The 14317-nt window shown below is 40.5% G+C and overlaps 1 protein-coding gene across 1 annotated transcript in view; it reads left to right on the top strand.

Moving 5' to 3' along the window:
- Positions 1 to 14317, top strand: part of LOC134619765 (collagen alpha-1(XIV) chain-like) — a 176532-nt gene that overhangs the window by 22855 nt on the left and 139360 nt on the right. The gene's annotated exons all lie outside the window — the stretch shown is intronic.

Here is a 14317-nt window from a genome sequence, read left to right on the forward strand (position 1 = left end):
CTGGATTCAAGACCAGTATGGTGCAGTGACAGAAGATGATTTGCTGAAATACCGTTACAGGAAGACAACCTGCCGTTCCTCAAGAACAAGTTTGAAGAAGAGCAATTTTCAAAGTATCTTGTAACACATTCAGGATAAAGATTTCATATTAATGGAAGATGTCGTCGCCGACCTTTTACGTCATAGCTGCTCTTCTTCTGGCAGTTTTAAACAGATGTCATGCAGGAAGCTTTCGTTTTTAGTAGCTGGAGATTTTGAAAGAGAAGAAAAAATGACTGACACAAAAGCAGGTAAGTGTGAAGATGCAGGGCTCTGATTTTTGCCACAATGGTGGTGCGGCTGAGTCACCGGGTAAATCCTGATCCGTCCTTTTCGACGACACCGCCGTTTCACGATGTGTCAAGATTACTGTTCTGTGAATGTAATACTTCTGCAAATTGCACAGTGATTTTCAGTGAGACGTACCCAAGAAAATGGAGGGAAAGGAAATGAAATGGCACAAAAATGGGAATTTAAGCAAGAGCCTCCAACAAACAGGAAATGAATGGAGAGAGGAGTGCGGTAAACAAGCCAATTGTAATTTTTGGTAAGTGGCGCATGCTGAGGCAAACAATCAGGTGCCACAAAAAGGAAAAAAAAATCTTTAATCTCTTTATGTACTGCAAAATGCAGGAAAACTCAGTTTTGTTAGAGCTGTAATTTACATTTCTACCTCAGAAAAATATATCAGAACTGTTCTTCAAATCTTTTTCCCATTTTAAAAATGTGTTTTTGTATTCCTGTTGTATTGTGATGAAATAATGAGTATTTTTTCTTTCCTGTGATTGCTATGCTGTGAATGTGTTTAGCACAATGAAGTGGACAAAATATAATAGGACTGCAAAATTGGAAAAAGTCTGCACACTAGTTGGATCAAATGTAAGACAAAGCTTTGATCCCATTCTTGCTTCGTTTGTAGAACTATTCAGTTATGCAGACATTTGCCTTTTCCCCCCCATATATATATAAAATATAAAAAATATGGATGTGTGAACGCTCCTAAACAACAGATGCAATAAACCTATTTTCAGTGCAATTCGGTGAGCATTGTTCTTTAAATCCTGCAGGATCATTCCTTTGCTGTGAAACCTGATATTTTGCTGTGTTCCTTTGCAGCTTTTCAAAATGTGATGTGAACATTTGTGTGATTGGTTTTGTGTTTTGAAGACCAGAACTGAAGGAATGGTGTTAATGATGGTAGGGTGAGACTTGTGGCAGCGGGTTAGACACCAGTTTAAAACCCAAATTACAGCTTTTGCTTTCAGAGTTGTAACAATGGAGAAAAACACTTGACATTTCTTTCTTCATCTTTCTTTCTTTTTGAACAGCTAAATCTATGCTTAACCACGTTGTGCATTTTATCTTTGTCACGTTTTTTTGGAGCAGGTAAAATTGAATCTGTACAAAAAAATGAAAAAATATTTTGCAACGAGCTCTAACTTTATCACTTCATCCTTTTCCATGAATTCTTCAGTAGGACTTTTTATTCTTCCCTCTAATCTGTCAGGCCTCTGGAGGAGAGCTTTGCTGAACTGTTTGTTGTTTTTTGGGTTTTTTTGTCTGAAGTTGAATGCAGTTCTTGGCTTTCTCATCTTGCAGCTCATGTTGTTTGCAAGGATTTAAGATCTGATCCTGGTCGTCACAGAGTAAAAGAATGATCCTGGTGAAATCTTAGGGGGACATTAACTACAAGTAAATATAGAAGTGTTTAGTACCACAGAATTAACAGCTCCGTGTTATTAAGGGTTTACAGCCAGCATTGTTGTGGTTTGTTTGTTGGTTTGTTACAGACCATGAAAAGAGGAAAAGGTGTTAAAACTCCTGTAGCTTACAGCGGTGCTGTTATGCCAATTTCCGTTTTTATAGTGTGATTCTTGGACTGTGCTCAGCATGATTCACACAATACTGGTTTATCTCATACGAGCCCTCCCAGTTCATCCTCTACCTGAGACCGCTGTTCTTACACCCTGAGCTGTAGCTGATGTGGAACGAGAGCGAATAGCTGCTGTCTGTGTAATGACCACTCAATGAGTCTTCACCCAAACTGTGCTCAGGGTCAAATTTGTTGTTTTGTTGTGAACTGTGATGGATTGTGAGTCGGATGAGCTGTTACACACAAAAAAAGTGTAATATTTATGCTGTAAATTAAACCACTGAGGTTATTGGGACATGTAGGCTCTGTGACACATGAGACATCAGTGAGGACAGCTGCTTCAACACTTGGACAGTACGCTGGTTAAAATGATCGTGTGATGCAAATTTGCCTGATGTAAAGCGTGAGGACCCTTGTTGCTTGGCAGGTGACTTGAAGTGGGTGCTGGACTTTGCAGACACTGACTTGTCCTGTTCAGTGAGCGATACATGGAGATGGTGAGGAGCAAAGATGTTAAGTACAGCCAACAAATCGCTTTTCTCTGATTGCGGCTGTTCATTTTCTTCTTTCTGCATCTGTCATGTTGCCAGTTTGAATTCTCACCTCATCCTTATGTTAAAATAAGATGGGATAAAAGAGTTACTGTAATTTATACGGTCACATTATTCCACGAGTAGTCGGGTTGATGCAGCTTCTCGTTTGTGTGTTTTTGGCTTTACTATTTTTCTTTCTGTATCTCACCTACGACCTCTTTCCCTTTGTCAGGCTGTCTCCTGCATCAGTAGAAGCTCTCAGTGCAGGAGGCAGGCCATTAGTATGAGAGTGAGAGTGAGGTGGGAGTAAGTAGAGTAAGAGTCGATGGTGTTTGTCAAAGATGCCATGGTGCAGCATGTCGAATGTCCTCGGGTTCGGCAAGAGGAGGTACAGTTTGGGTCATTAAAGGAAAGGAAGAGGAAAGAAGGTTCAGTTATGGAATCAGTGTGCTCAAATGAAGTTACACTTACAGTTTTGTTAATTTATGCAACTACAAAATTAACCAAGCGATTGTAGTGAAGAGCAAACTAAGCTGATCGAGATGATCTGTGTTCTAATCCTCACCTATGGTCACTGAGAAAATGAGGTCACAGGTACCAGCGTCAAATATGAGTCTGTATGGTGGCCCAGAGTGAGGCTGAGAACAAAGGTGCTGAACCAGCTGCAGTGGTTCAGGCATCTGATGTCCTGGGTGCTTCCCAATGGAGACCCAGGGTTGGACGTTGCTGAGGGAGTTGTGTCCTATCAACCTGGGAACACCACAGAATTCCCTATAAGAAACTGAAAAACATTGCTGGGAAAGAAGTATCCTGCTTAACCTCCTTCAACACAGCTTCAGATAGATAGAAGAAATGCGGTCTTAGTGATGTGTCACAATTTATGCCCAGAATGATCAAGACGTTTGCATTGGTCTGTACACGAATCTAAACTTGGTTCCTGTCCTCTGATCTTTGTTGTTGGCACTTTGACTTATCGGTTACTTTGTTTTCAGTTGCTTGTTACTTTCACTCGCTTGTTAGGTTAGACACAGAGACTCCTCGGTTAGGTTTAGGAAAAAGATCGCAGTAACCTGTGAATTTAAAACTCAGAGTAGCAGAAAACAGGCAGAAAAGTCCAAATGCGTCTGGTTTATGTGCAAATGAAATGCTAACAATCATTCTGACCTTTTAAATTTGACTTAATGAGTCACTTATCACAATTAAATCAATTAAGCTTCTGTCAGCATAAAAATGTCTTTTAAGCATTAAGTGCACCCTGGCTGTTTGTCTGTTTATGTATGCTTACTAAGAGCTGCAAGCCGAACTCATGAATACAAACACTGAAAAACCAACTCTACATTTATATGCCATCAGTCTTTATGCTCATTTGATAATTTGTAATGGTTGGGTTTGTTTTTTTCTGGTAATGAGTGAGAATTCAAATAAACCTGCAGTACAGCTGCAGTGAAACACACTTTCCCCCAAATTTTCTCCATGTAGTCCTCCTTCACTCTCACCTCTTTTAATCAGTTCTCTGATTTAAGTCTAAATTTCTGCACAAGTCCCAGCAGAAATGAACAAATTAAACTGATCATTCTTTCTCTTCTAGTACAGTCACTGTCACAGTTTCATGTTTTAGTGCAGGTTAAGGTTGCTGGGAGCCGTAAATTTATTACTTCTGAATATATTTCCAAGTTTTTTTAATAAGAGCTCTGGTTTTAAGAGAAAAAGCAAAGTGTCTGAGCTGTTGGAAATGTTTGTTTTTGTCTTCTGTGTCGATTTAAATTTCTCAGTATTTTTATGGTTGATCGTCTCTGTGAAATGGCATATCTGCTGACTGCGAGGCGTCTTTTATAGTCAATAGATGCTGCTAATACGCCTAATATAACTGACATTTGTGTGTCGTCATGGTGAAGTGCCCTCAGTGCTGATCCTATCTAGTCTACTTTTTATCAAACTGTGTCGTGAGCTGGGAAGAATCACCAGCTTCTCCGCACATTTTTAATTTAGTTCCTTTACATTTTTTGTTATATGATCAAACTCAGCTATATTCCAGGCAGATCAACAATTCAGTGTCAAAGTCATCAGCTCCACATCCAGCTGGCAAACTTCATTATTTAAGTTGCTTTACCCCAGCCACAGTCACTAAACATCTGCAAGCCAACTGGCAACCCACTTCCACTCCAGCTCCTTCTTTCTGTGCTATTAACAACTTAACGCCATGTCTGTTCTCACTGGTTCTCTGTGGGTGTCTTGTTGCTGGTCTGCCTCAGCCTTTGCATGTATGGACATGGAAGGATGAGGTGGTGGGGGTCGGGGTTGGGGGTGGTCACATGGAGTTTGTAGTCTAAAATGTAAGAACGAAGCACCCTTTGGTTCAGTGCTTGTCTAACAGACCTACTTGACCCATACAGACCCAGATTTAAATGCTGATTGTTTGAATGTTTTCCATCTCTTCATGTAATTCTTCTGATTTATCTTTGATTTTTTTATTCATTTTTTAATGCCAAAGGACTTTTTATAGCATCTTTAGTTCATAGAAAAGATGGGATAGTGAGGATGCTTTCAGAATTAGTATTTATCAATTGAATTCATTCAACATGCACTAAAACATAAATCAATATTTGTTGTATTTTTCAAGGTGCTTGGCAGGTAAGTTGTTCATCATCTTGGAGAGCGTACTTCAGTGCTTCTGTGGGTTTAGTCTGTCTCCATGTCTTCCGTCTCTTCATGTAGTTCCAGACTCCATGATGTTGAGATCAGTGCTCTGTGGGGGCCAGACCATCTGTTGCAGGGCTTCTTGTTGTTTTTGTCACTGCAAGTTTGTTTTCCTGCTGCAGAATAAATTTGTACCGGTTAGATGCCTTCTTCTGGTGCTGCAAAACAAATAAGAAACCATAAATCTGAAATGCCGAACATTCAAAGTAAATATTCATAATTAGCCCGTGCGTGTGGCGTTTTGTGGAGTAGTTTGTTTGGACAGGATTTTTATTTTTTTATGCACAACGTGGCCTGTATCATTTGCGTCTTGTTGCACGTGTCACAGCAATATTTGATGCTGAGAGACAACAGTCATTGTTTTTTAAAGAGGGGCCGATTCCACATTTTGGTGTAGGACAGGTGGCCATGGAGTAATTCATGAGTACACCAGCCTGCACGATGAAAAATCATGCTTACCCAGTGCAACTGAACGTGACACTAAGAGGAGCCTTTACAAGCATCTGTGTGACGAGCTGGAAGCGGAAGGAGTGCTCGGAGTTTCACTATTGTAAGAGACGCACACACACACACACACACACACACACACACACACAGTATTTGATGCTCTGGGAATAAGAACATGTTGCCCATTATCACATCTGTACCTGGATTTACTTGGATTTTGTAGACTCAGTCGTGTGTTTGTGTATCTCAGGTGTGTGTTGGGTTTGAGTGTGCGTCATCTGCTCTAACTCGCTGTGGGCGGATGTGGGTGAGGGTGGGGGTTGTGGGGGTAGAGAAGAGCCAAACGCTGATTAAAAACACTGAGCTTTTTATACGACTCCAAATCACAAACAACTTCTTCACCCCCTCCCTCCAAACTCTCACACAATCCTTGAAAACTCCACAATCATCACCTCCACCTCTCCTTTTCATCAGCCCTCCACTTTTTCTTTTTCCGAGTGCTATCTCTGGTGGAGCAGTTATTTCTCTCTCATCTCTTTTTCTCATTACCCTGTTCGATTTCTGGTCTTTTGCCACTTTTTGGCTTTTTTCTTTCTTTCTCTTTGTCCCCTCCCTATTGTCCTTAACCACCTTGTTCTTCACTTTATATCTGAACTATGACCCTTTATCATCACTGTACCTATTAAGAATCCCTCCTTTACAGACATGAAACCCACACCTGTAGTCACTTTTGCTTGTTTGTGCCTGGTGGCCATGTTTTTACATTCAGAAGCTGAAAACATGGAGGATTTGTTTTCTTCTTCTTTCTGACTGCTGTAATCAATACTGCATAGATATGTATGCTCCCTCTGGTAATTATAATAAAACCTGCAGATCATATTCTCAGTACTACTCAGTGTACGTGTGTGGCGACTCCATTTTCTTGGACTTGTCTGAAATGTGTGTCCTCTTTTTATTACAGTTTTTCTTCCTCTCTTTTCACCCATCTCGGCACCATTCTTGTTTCCTTCCACCCTTTTCTCCCTCTTTTCCTGCAGCTTCACCTCTCTCTCTCTCGTTCTGCTTTTTCACGCTCACAGCTGACGCTCTCCTCCTTGCCCACACTTGCTGAATACCTCAGCTATAGCCTCACAGGCCTGTTCTTGGGCTCCTGCCTTGTTGCTGATGAGACCTTTAACAGCTGTCTGCTTGCAAGGCTGTCAGTCTGAAGCTTTGGCTGCTTGTTCATCTGCTGGTGTTGTTTTGTAGGTCTTTTCGTCTTCACGCTTGGCTCCGCACGGGTCCCCTAGGTGGTCACAGAACAGGTCTTACTTCCTTCTAAGACTGGCAGGCTCTACATGTCTTAGAGGAAAATCGAAACCTTCAGTATTTCATACTCAGCCCTGTACGCCTCAGGAGTTGTCTTAAAGAGTTTGCAGTTGGTCTTTGACAGAAGGTGATGGTTTTAATTAACTTCACAGCAGATACAATTATAACAGCGGTTACTAAGAAAATACTTCCTGAAGCACGGCATACTTCTCTGATGTTCACCCATCTAATTCAGATAATAATAATAATACTGAGCTTTCTGTTTGCAATCCAAACCTCAGCAGGTATCTGATGCATATAAAATACACAGCCACTGTACAATTGTTATGAATGGAGAAATTAGCTGTAGTGACCCACTATAGCTCTTATGTCATGTTATTTTTTTTTTAAACCAGGCTGTAAAGATCTTTTTCTGAGTGACCCTCAGGTGGCCGTTTGAGGAACTGCAGCTTCTTTCCTGAAGGTTGCAGTTTGGGCTTAATTACTAATTATAGAAATATCCTTTAAGTGTGATTATTATTATAGTATGGTCCTCATTTCAAGCCTTCCTAGGAGACGGGGTTGTTTAATATTGATGGATTTTTTCCTCTGTATCTTGCAGCCATCGCAGGTTTGTATAAAAGTGATATCCAGCTCTTCTTTTATGGTTGTCAGTAAAAGCGCTCTCACCAAATGCTGACTTTAGAGAAAGCCTCCAGCTATGCACCTTTTTAAAGACACTGAGAATTAAAAGAAAAAAATCTTTTTCTTTTTCGAATAATCCTCAGTCTCTTCTCTCCTCTGCATGTGCAGCGTGTTAGGAAAGCCTTCGAGAACACATCACGATGAGAAAACGCTACGTTGGCTTTGAGTCTTTTTATCAACTTGACCTGCAACAGTTTGTCGGCTTGCCGAGTTTATATTTCAGCATTTCTGAGTGTCTGAGCTTCCAGGTAATTCCAGCTCATCAGATAAATGTTTTGTGTGCATTTAACTCTCGTCTCATCTGTCCTCCGTCGTGTGATGGATGTGGAGAGTAATCTGACACGACCGCGCTATAACTCATCTAATCTGTTGCTTCGATGTCAGAGCGCCCAGGTGGCACCCACAGGTGTCCCTGCAGGTCAGCACATACATTTCACTTTCCTCTTTGTTGCTCTTATGCTTTGCAATGTGAGTAGTATTCTACTAATAAAAATAAAACTGTGTTTAAAACATTTTGTAATGATCCCTCTAACGTCAGCTCTTCCTTGCCTGATCCTTGTTGTTCCCCGATGATTTTTCGGATGCAGCTCAGCCGTCCGCCGTGCAGAAGCAGCATTTAGGTTAATAACATTACATAAGACCTGAGTGCCACATCAGATGGTTTAAATAATTAATGAAGTTACTGCTGCTGTGCATTTATTACACGTAGCCTGCGTCTCAGTTTGAAGACGTATCTACAAATGGTGCTACTTTGTGACGGCTGCATCCACTTTCTGTTCGGTCGGTGTAAATCTGAAGAGGAGTGAAGAGTTTGGTGAAGCTTTAATGAACTCAGCTCTACTTTATATTCCTGACAGTTGAATTTCTTGATTCACTTTTTTTTGTCTTTTCTTCACTTTAAATGCTGAAAAAAACAGAAAATACAGACGTGTCAGTATTTGCAGTGAATAGTCAAATACTGTCAGTTCTGATGGCTTTGAGGAGAAAAACTATCTGCAAACACACAATTTCATTATTATTTTATTTACGAGTTGTTATGTTATTAATTCAGAGGTGTTATTTTGTGAAAGGTGTGATTACGGTTTGATCGCGTGGTTTCAGTCTCTTTGTGGCCAAGAAGAGTGTTAAACTTTAGTTGGTGCTGCGTGTCGCTGTGACCGGCTCTTGTAGTGATTTCCACGCTTGGCCTGCAGCCATCTTTAGGGTGGTTGTTAAAAGATTTATTACAGCATGTCCCAGTAACCCCGAGGAGCACAGAGGGTGGGGATTGTGACAAAACCAATGTCATAGTTCAAACAATATAAGAAACTGAATTCAGGGTCCGTGGGTGAGGACGGGCGTTGTTGTTCTAGTAATAATGTGTTTATGGAGTGGAGAACACTCAGCTGCTGTGTTATACTGTACATGGTTTAATCTATAAGCCACAGCACCGTATATTTTTAAGAACCTGTTGTTGGTGTAGGTTACATTATAACTAAAATGTCTCTTTTTTCTTTTAATATAAAAATTAGAATGACCATGTGCTTATGTTTTCAGCTTTGCCCTCTTTTCCAGTCCTCTAACGCAGCCATTTGGACGCTTGCTTTTCCTCTGACCACCAGACTTGGGCACATTTTTTAGAAACTCCTGCTGATAATTACGGCTGTGCGTTAGCCGTGAAACATCTGTGATAGGTGGCTCCCTCCTGAAAACTGTATGCACATGTCTCACCTTTAGCTCACCTGCAGCAGCCAGGACAAGTTTTTATGTTGAGGCTCGTCTCCCGTCGAAAATACCAGGAGGCAGTTACACGTGTGACAGTAAAAGTATTTCTGTCTTCTGAGGACACACAGACAATTAAGCTTTAAGGCACTGATTGAGGGAGCAATGCAGGACTCTAAACACCTCGGAGCTGTGCGTTGGTGTTTCATCGCCAATCTGACAAAACGGCACTCTTTTACTAAAGTGACCAAAACTGAGAACAACCAAACTGTGACATCTGACAGTTAACATAGTTCACGCTGCCACTTCTGCAGCTGCCCGTCGGACTTTGCCTGAACATGTAAAAAGCGGACACATGTCACATGCTGATAATAACATGTGCACGCTCTCTTTCTGCTGTCCAAGTCGCCGAGGCCTTTTCTATTCGCTCGCAGAACAAACGGGCTTCACAAACACAGGTACAGTCTTGACACACGCCCAGAGATTTCTTTTGAAGAGCGGATAAACAGTATGACTCATGCCAGTTGCCATGGCACAGTTTATTGTCTGAAGGCCCATATGTTGGCTGCTGGTTGTTAGTTCTTTGCATCATTCTGGGATGGAGAGAAGCGTTTGTGCTTTTAATTTAGTGAATTTCAGACAATTTACACTCTAAATTCTTTAAAGAAAACTAAACTGGTTCAAACGTGTCTGTGCATTGACTTCTGCGTTTTATCTGTGCTTTTAGATTTTGGCAACAAAGTAGCTGCATGAAACTGTACTGGGCTCTGTCTTTATTATATCAGCCTTATATCCTGATACACTATCTCACTCAATTGGAATCCAAATTATTCACATCCATGGTTCAGTGATCCGGCTGAATGAGCAAACACTGCCAGGATCTGTCTGAAGACTGTCAGTCTGACTTACATCACTGTCTTGTTGCTTTAGTCTACTCACCTGTCCACAGAATAGTGACAGGAAGGTGTGTGTGTGTGTGTGTGTGTGTTTTCCTGCATTCCTTATCTACAGTTTGTGAAGCTAATCTCCTGAAAGGATGGGAGATTAGCAGAAGGGCAAATACTGATTCAATAAACCATAAATCACACACAGTGCTGCTTACCTTTGTATAAGAAAAATTACACCTTTTAACTTGGTTTTCTTTCATGCATGTAGCCATTAGTTCAGTTTGTCAGTGTAGATGTAGGGAAACAATCAAAATGAACTTGAAAGTTTCTGCAGATGAATAATCTGCTTCAGTGTTAAGAAGGACATTAAAGTGCGTGAGGACTCCTAGCTTAAGATGGCAGCGTAGCAGCTAGCACGCTCACGTCACAGTAAAATGGTTCAATCCTATTGGTCATCTGACTTTTCTACATGGAGTATTCATATTCTCCTTGTGCATTGTAGGTTAATTGCTGATTCTAAATCCGCTGAATACGGGGATGTAACGTAATGTATGTAAGTTAACTGTTCCCTGTAATGTAAAACATGATTTATGTGTGTATAAGTGAGATATGATCGAAAGGTTCAGCTATAGTGCTGCTACACCTCTCCCACAGTTCAGCCTCCCAGTAGCTCATCTGAAATCACATTTTTGGACTTGTAAGTGATACAAATTGAATCTCCTCCAGTGTGTCAAAGCAACACTTCTTAACTCGTTTCAGGTTGTTTCCACCTTAGGCCATCTGATTAGAACCAATCTGTTGACGGTCTCAAAGTGGGGGATGGATTCAGGGTTCACATCCCCCGTTATGCAGAAAAAGACAAAGAAACAACCTCCTGGTCGCATTCCTGACATGATGTGCTGCCTTAAGGCTTGGAAACTGTGCAAACATCAACATTGTCACGTTTGAAAACGGTTGTTTCCAAGTTAGACCAAGCTTGACATCTGTTCTCCTCCTAGAGTGTTTAAAAGTAGGATGGGAGGCAGAGCCTTCAGCTTCTGTGGAACCAGTTTCCAGTTTGGGTTCAGGAGACAGACACTATCTCTACTTTTAAGATTAGGCTTCAAACTTTCCTTTTTGCTAAAGCATATAGTTAGGGCTGGACCAGGTGACCCTGAATCCTTCCTTTGTAGGCTGCTGGGGGATTCACATGATGCATTGAGTGTTTCTTCTTCACTCACTATGTGTGTATACACCTCTCTACATTTGATTATTTAAGTGTGTCTTTGTCCTCCTCTTTGTCTTCCTCCCCTCACCCCCAAACTGGTTGCGGCAGACTGCCGCCCCTCCCTGGTTCTTCTGGAGGTTTCTTCCTGTTAAAGGGAAGTTTTTCCTTCCCACTGTCACCAAAGCACTTGCTCATAGGGGGTCATATGACTGTTGGGATTTTTCTGTTTTCTTTGATAGTATTGTAGGGTCTACCTTACAATATAAAGAGCCTTGAAGCAACTGTTGTTGTGATTTGGTGCTATATAAATAAAACTGAATTGTTTTCTTCTGAAACCATGAATGAGAAAAGAATGCTTCAAATCCCAGTGTAGCAGGACAGCAGTGTGCACAAGGAGAGATGTTTGAAGGGAAAATATGTCACAGTTAAAACAATTGTGTATTTGATACTAAAGCTCGTTAGTGCATCCATCTTCCACAAGCTTTCCTGCATACAACAGCAATGCTAACAAACCTGCACCACTTACAGAAATCTTGTTTGCTTTAAAAATTAAAGTTAAACCTGCATACTGATAAATGGTGAATGTGGAAGATGCTTGGACAGCAGAATATTATACTTCAGGAGGCAGATTGGGTGTTTTATTAAATGTGTAGTGCTTCTATCCTGGCTCCACACGTCACCGTGTCCTTGAACAGGACACCCGACTTTAATGACTCATTATGGTTTGGCCAGTGCTTTGCATGGTACTGCAGCGTCCCTGAAATAAGTGCGTATGTCTGCACCAATGCAGCCAATTACATTTTAACGCTGTTCATAATTTTTCCCGTCTAAAGTTAGTTGACTTACAATTTTCTGTCTGACTTCGTGTCAGTTTTTGTAACAGGATCAGTTCTAAATGTATATTTAATGGAATCACTGAATCTATTTACCTCTACCCAGTTATTCCTCAGTTATTCCAAATACTTTACTCCTTTTCTAACTGGACATTTCATATTTTGATTTAGTCTCAGAGACTTTGAACGTGTGGCATGGACCAGCTTGACCCATTTACTGAGGTGTAATTCCTGCCACGTTTGTTCGGCTGCAATAATTAGACGTTGTCACAAAAAGATGGACAGGAATTTTGACATCACAGCTTTTGATGTCATTTTGACATCACATAACACGGGTGTCTGCGTGTCTGTGAAGGACAAAATAAAGAACGTGCGACAGAAAATTCAGTTAATGAATTATGTACTTTTCTAACATGTATCGATCCAGCAGCGGTTGTGTGAGCAGTATTTTCTCTAACTCAACATTCAGCTTTTCTGCTTATAATTAGGATTTATTATATTCAAATATATAAAGGTGAAAGCAAGATTTCCTCCTTAATTTTTCCACTTTTGCCTGATTTTCAAGCTTTTTAAATTATGATTGGAGACGTAATGAATCCATAGACCCATTTGTCTGGGTTCTGTTTCGAAGCCTTGTTTTTAGCATTTTGGCCTCTCTGTGGCTTTTTCAGGAGCCAGAACATATTTGAATGTGATGCTGGAATGTGAGGCGGATGGGAAATGTGAGCAAGCCTGCAAGTTGCAACCATAAACAGTAACGATGCAACACAAAGACACAGATGCATCCTACTTTGTGGTTAGCAAGAGAAAAATAACTTCACTCACCAAAACGTGAGCGCATGACTTTTATGACTTCTTTTTGTATTTTTCAGATAATTCTATTAAGAATTCTACAAAACCACAAACACGAGAGAGAGTTAGAGACAATGAGTGCCTGCAGCTGTTTGTATAATGCGTGGATTGAAGCCTTAACACAATTTGAATCGACAAGTTAAAACAAATAAATCTGCAATCTGTAGAAGTTTAGACAAACCTTTTATGAAACTCTTGAATCTTTTTGTGCATCGTTTTTATGACTCTGCATCTTTTTGCTTGATCTTTACAGTCTTTGCAGCATTGAATGACTGATGGATGCATTTGGTTAGAGATTGTTTTTGCAATGCACGAATTAACTGATCAGACTGTTTTATCTCATTTGGTATAATCTGGATGTCAGAAGAAAAATCCAAATTCAAAAGAGACATTAAATGTTAAAAGAAAAATTCATATAAGTGGGTAAGAAATGAAGCTTCAGTGTTTCTGTGTTTCGGTGTTTAGCATCTTGAGTCAAAACCCTTTTGAGCCGAGTGAGGTAACTTGAGACACTTTTTCCCACATACTAAGTGAACCAAGCTTTGCAAATTTTCAGATGATACACTTGGTATAACTTGTATTTTTCTGGGCAGATCAATTCTCTGCATCGATGAACCAAAGTGAGACAGTCGGTGTGGACGGATAGTCAGGCTTGGGTAAACAGCATGAAAAGTGAGTCATCTGTGGCATCAAACAGCTGCACGCAGACTGTTTCGATATGGATCTGCACTGTTGCATATGTCAATACTTTGACATGTTGAGGTGGATTTGTTCATGTTTTTATTTGATTTTGTTTCTGGGCACAGGTACAGAAAATCAGGCTGTAATGTTCCCCGTCATAGTCGGATTTGGGAAAGCTTTCAGTGTTTTCAGTGTTGATGAATCTCTGGAAGTGTTTGTTCTTAGTGAGGGGAGGGGTTACACTGAGTTATGAAGCTGGTGTAAACGGTCCAGTGAGTTGGTCATTTGATCTGGGTGGGGCTTGTTATTTTACTCGCACGACTGCCTTACAGTCAGAAATGAGCAGCTTCCTGATTTAGATAAAAAGCTATATCAGATATGAGAATAACTAAAGCAAACAGGTCAGAAATATGTCCTGGATTATTTTTTTCCTGTCATTCATATACTCGTGTATGTGAGCAGACGTTTAATCAAGATGATTCATCTCTTAAAGGTTGGAAAAATAAATGTTAGTTTTAAGGTGATTTATCAGTTTTTACATCAGCATGTAGAAGGAGCTGGCCTCTTTGGATCTA

The sequence above is a fragment of the Pelmatolapia mariae genome, linkage group LG22 (genome assembly GCF_036321145.2).
Source record: "Pelmatolapia mariae isolate MD_Pm_ZW linkage group LG22, Pm_UMD_F_2, whole genome shotgun sequence".
In the NCBI taxonomy this organism is placed as follows: domain Eukaryota; kingdom Metazoa; phylum Chordata; class Actinopteri; order Cichliformes; family Cichlidae; genus Pelmatolapia; species Pelmatolapia mariae.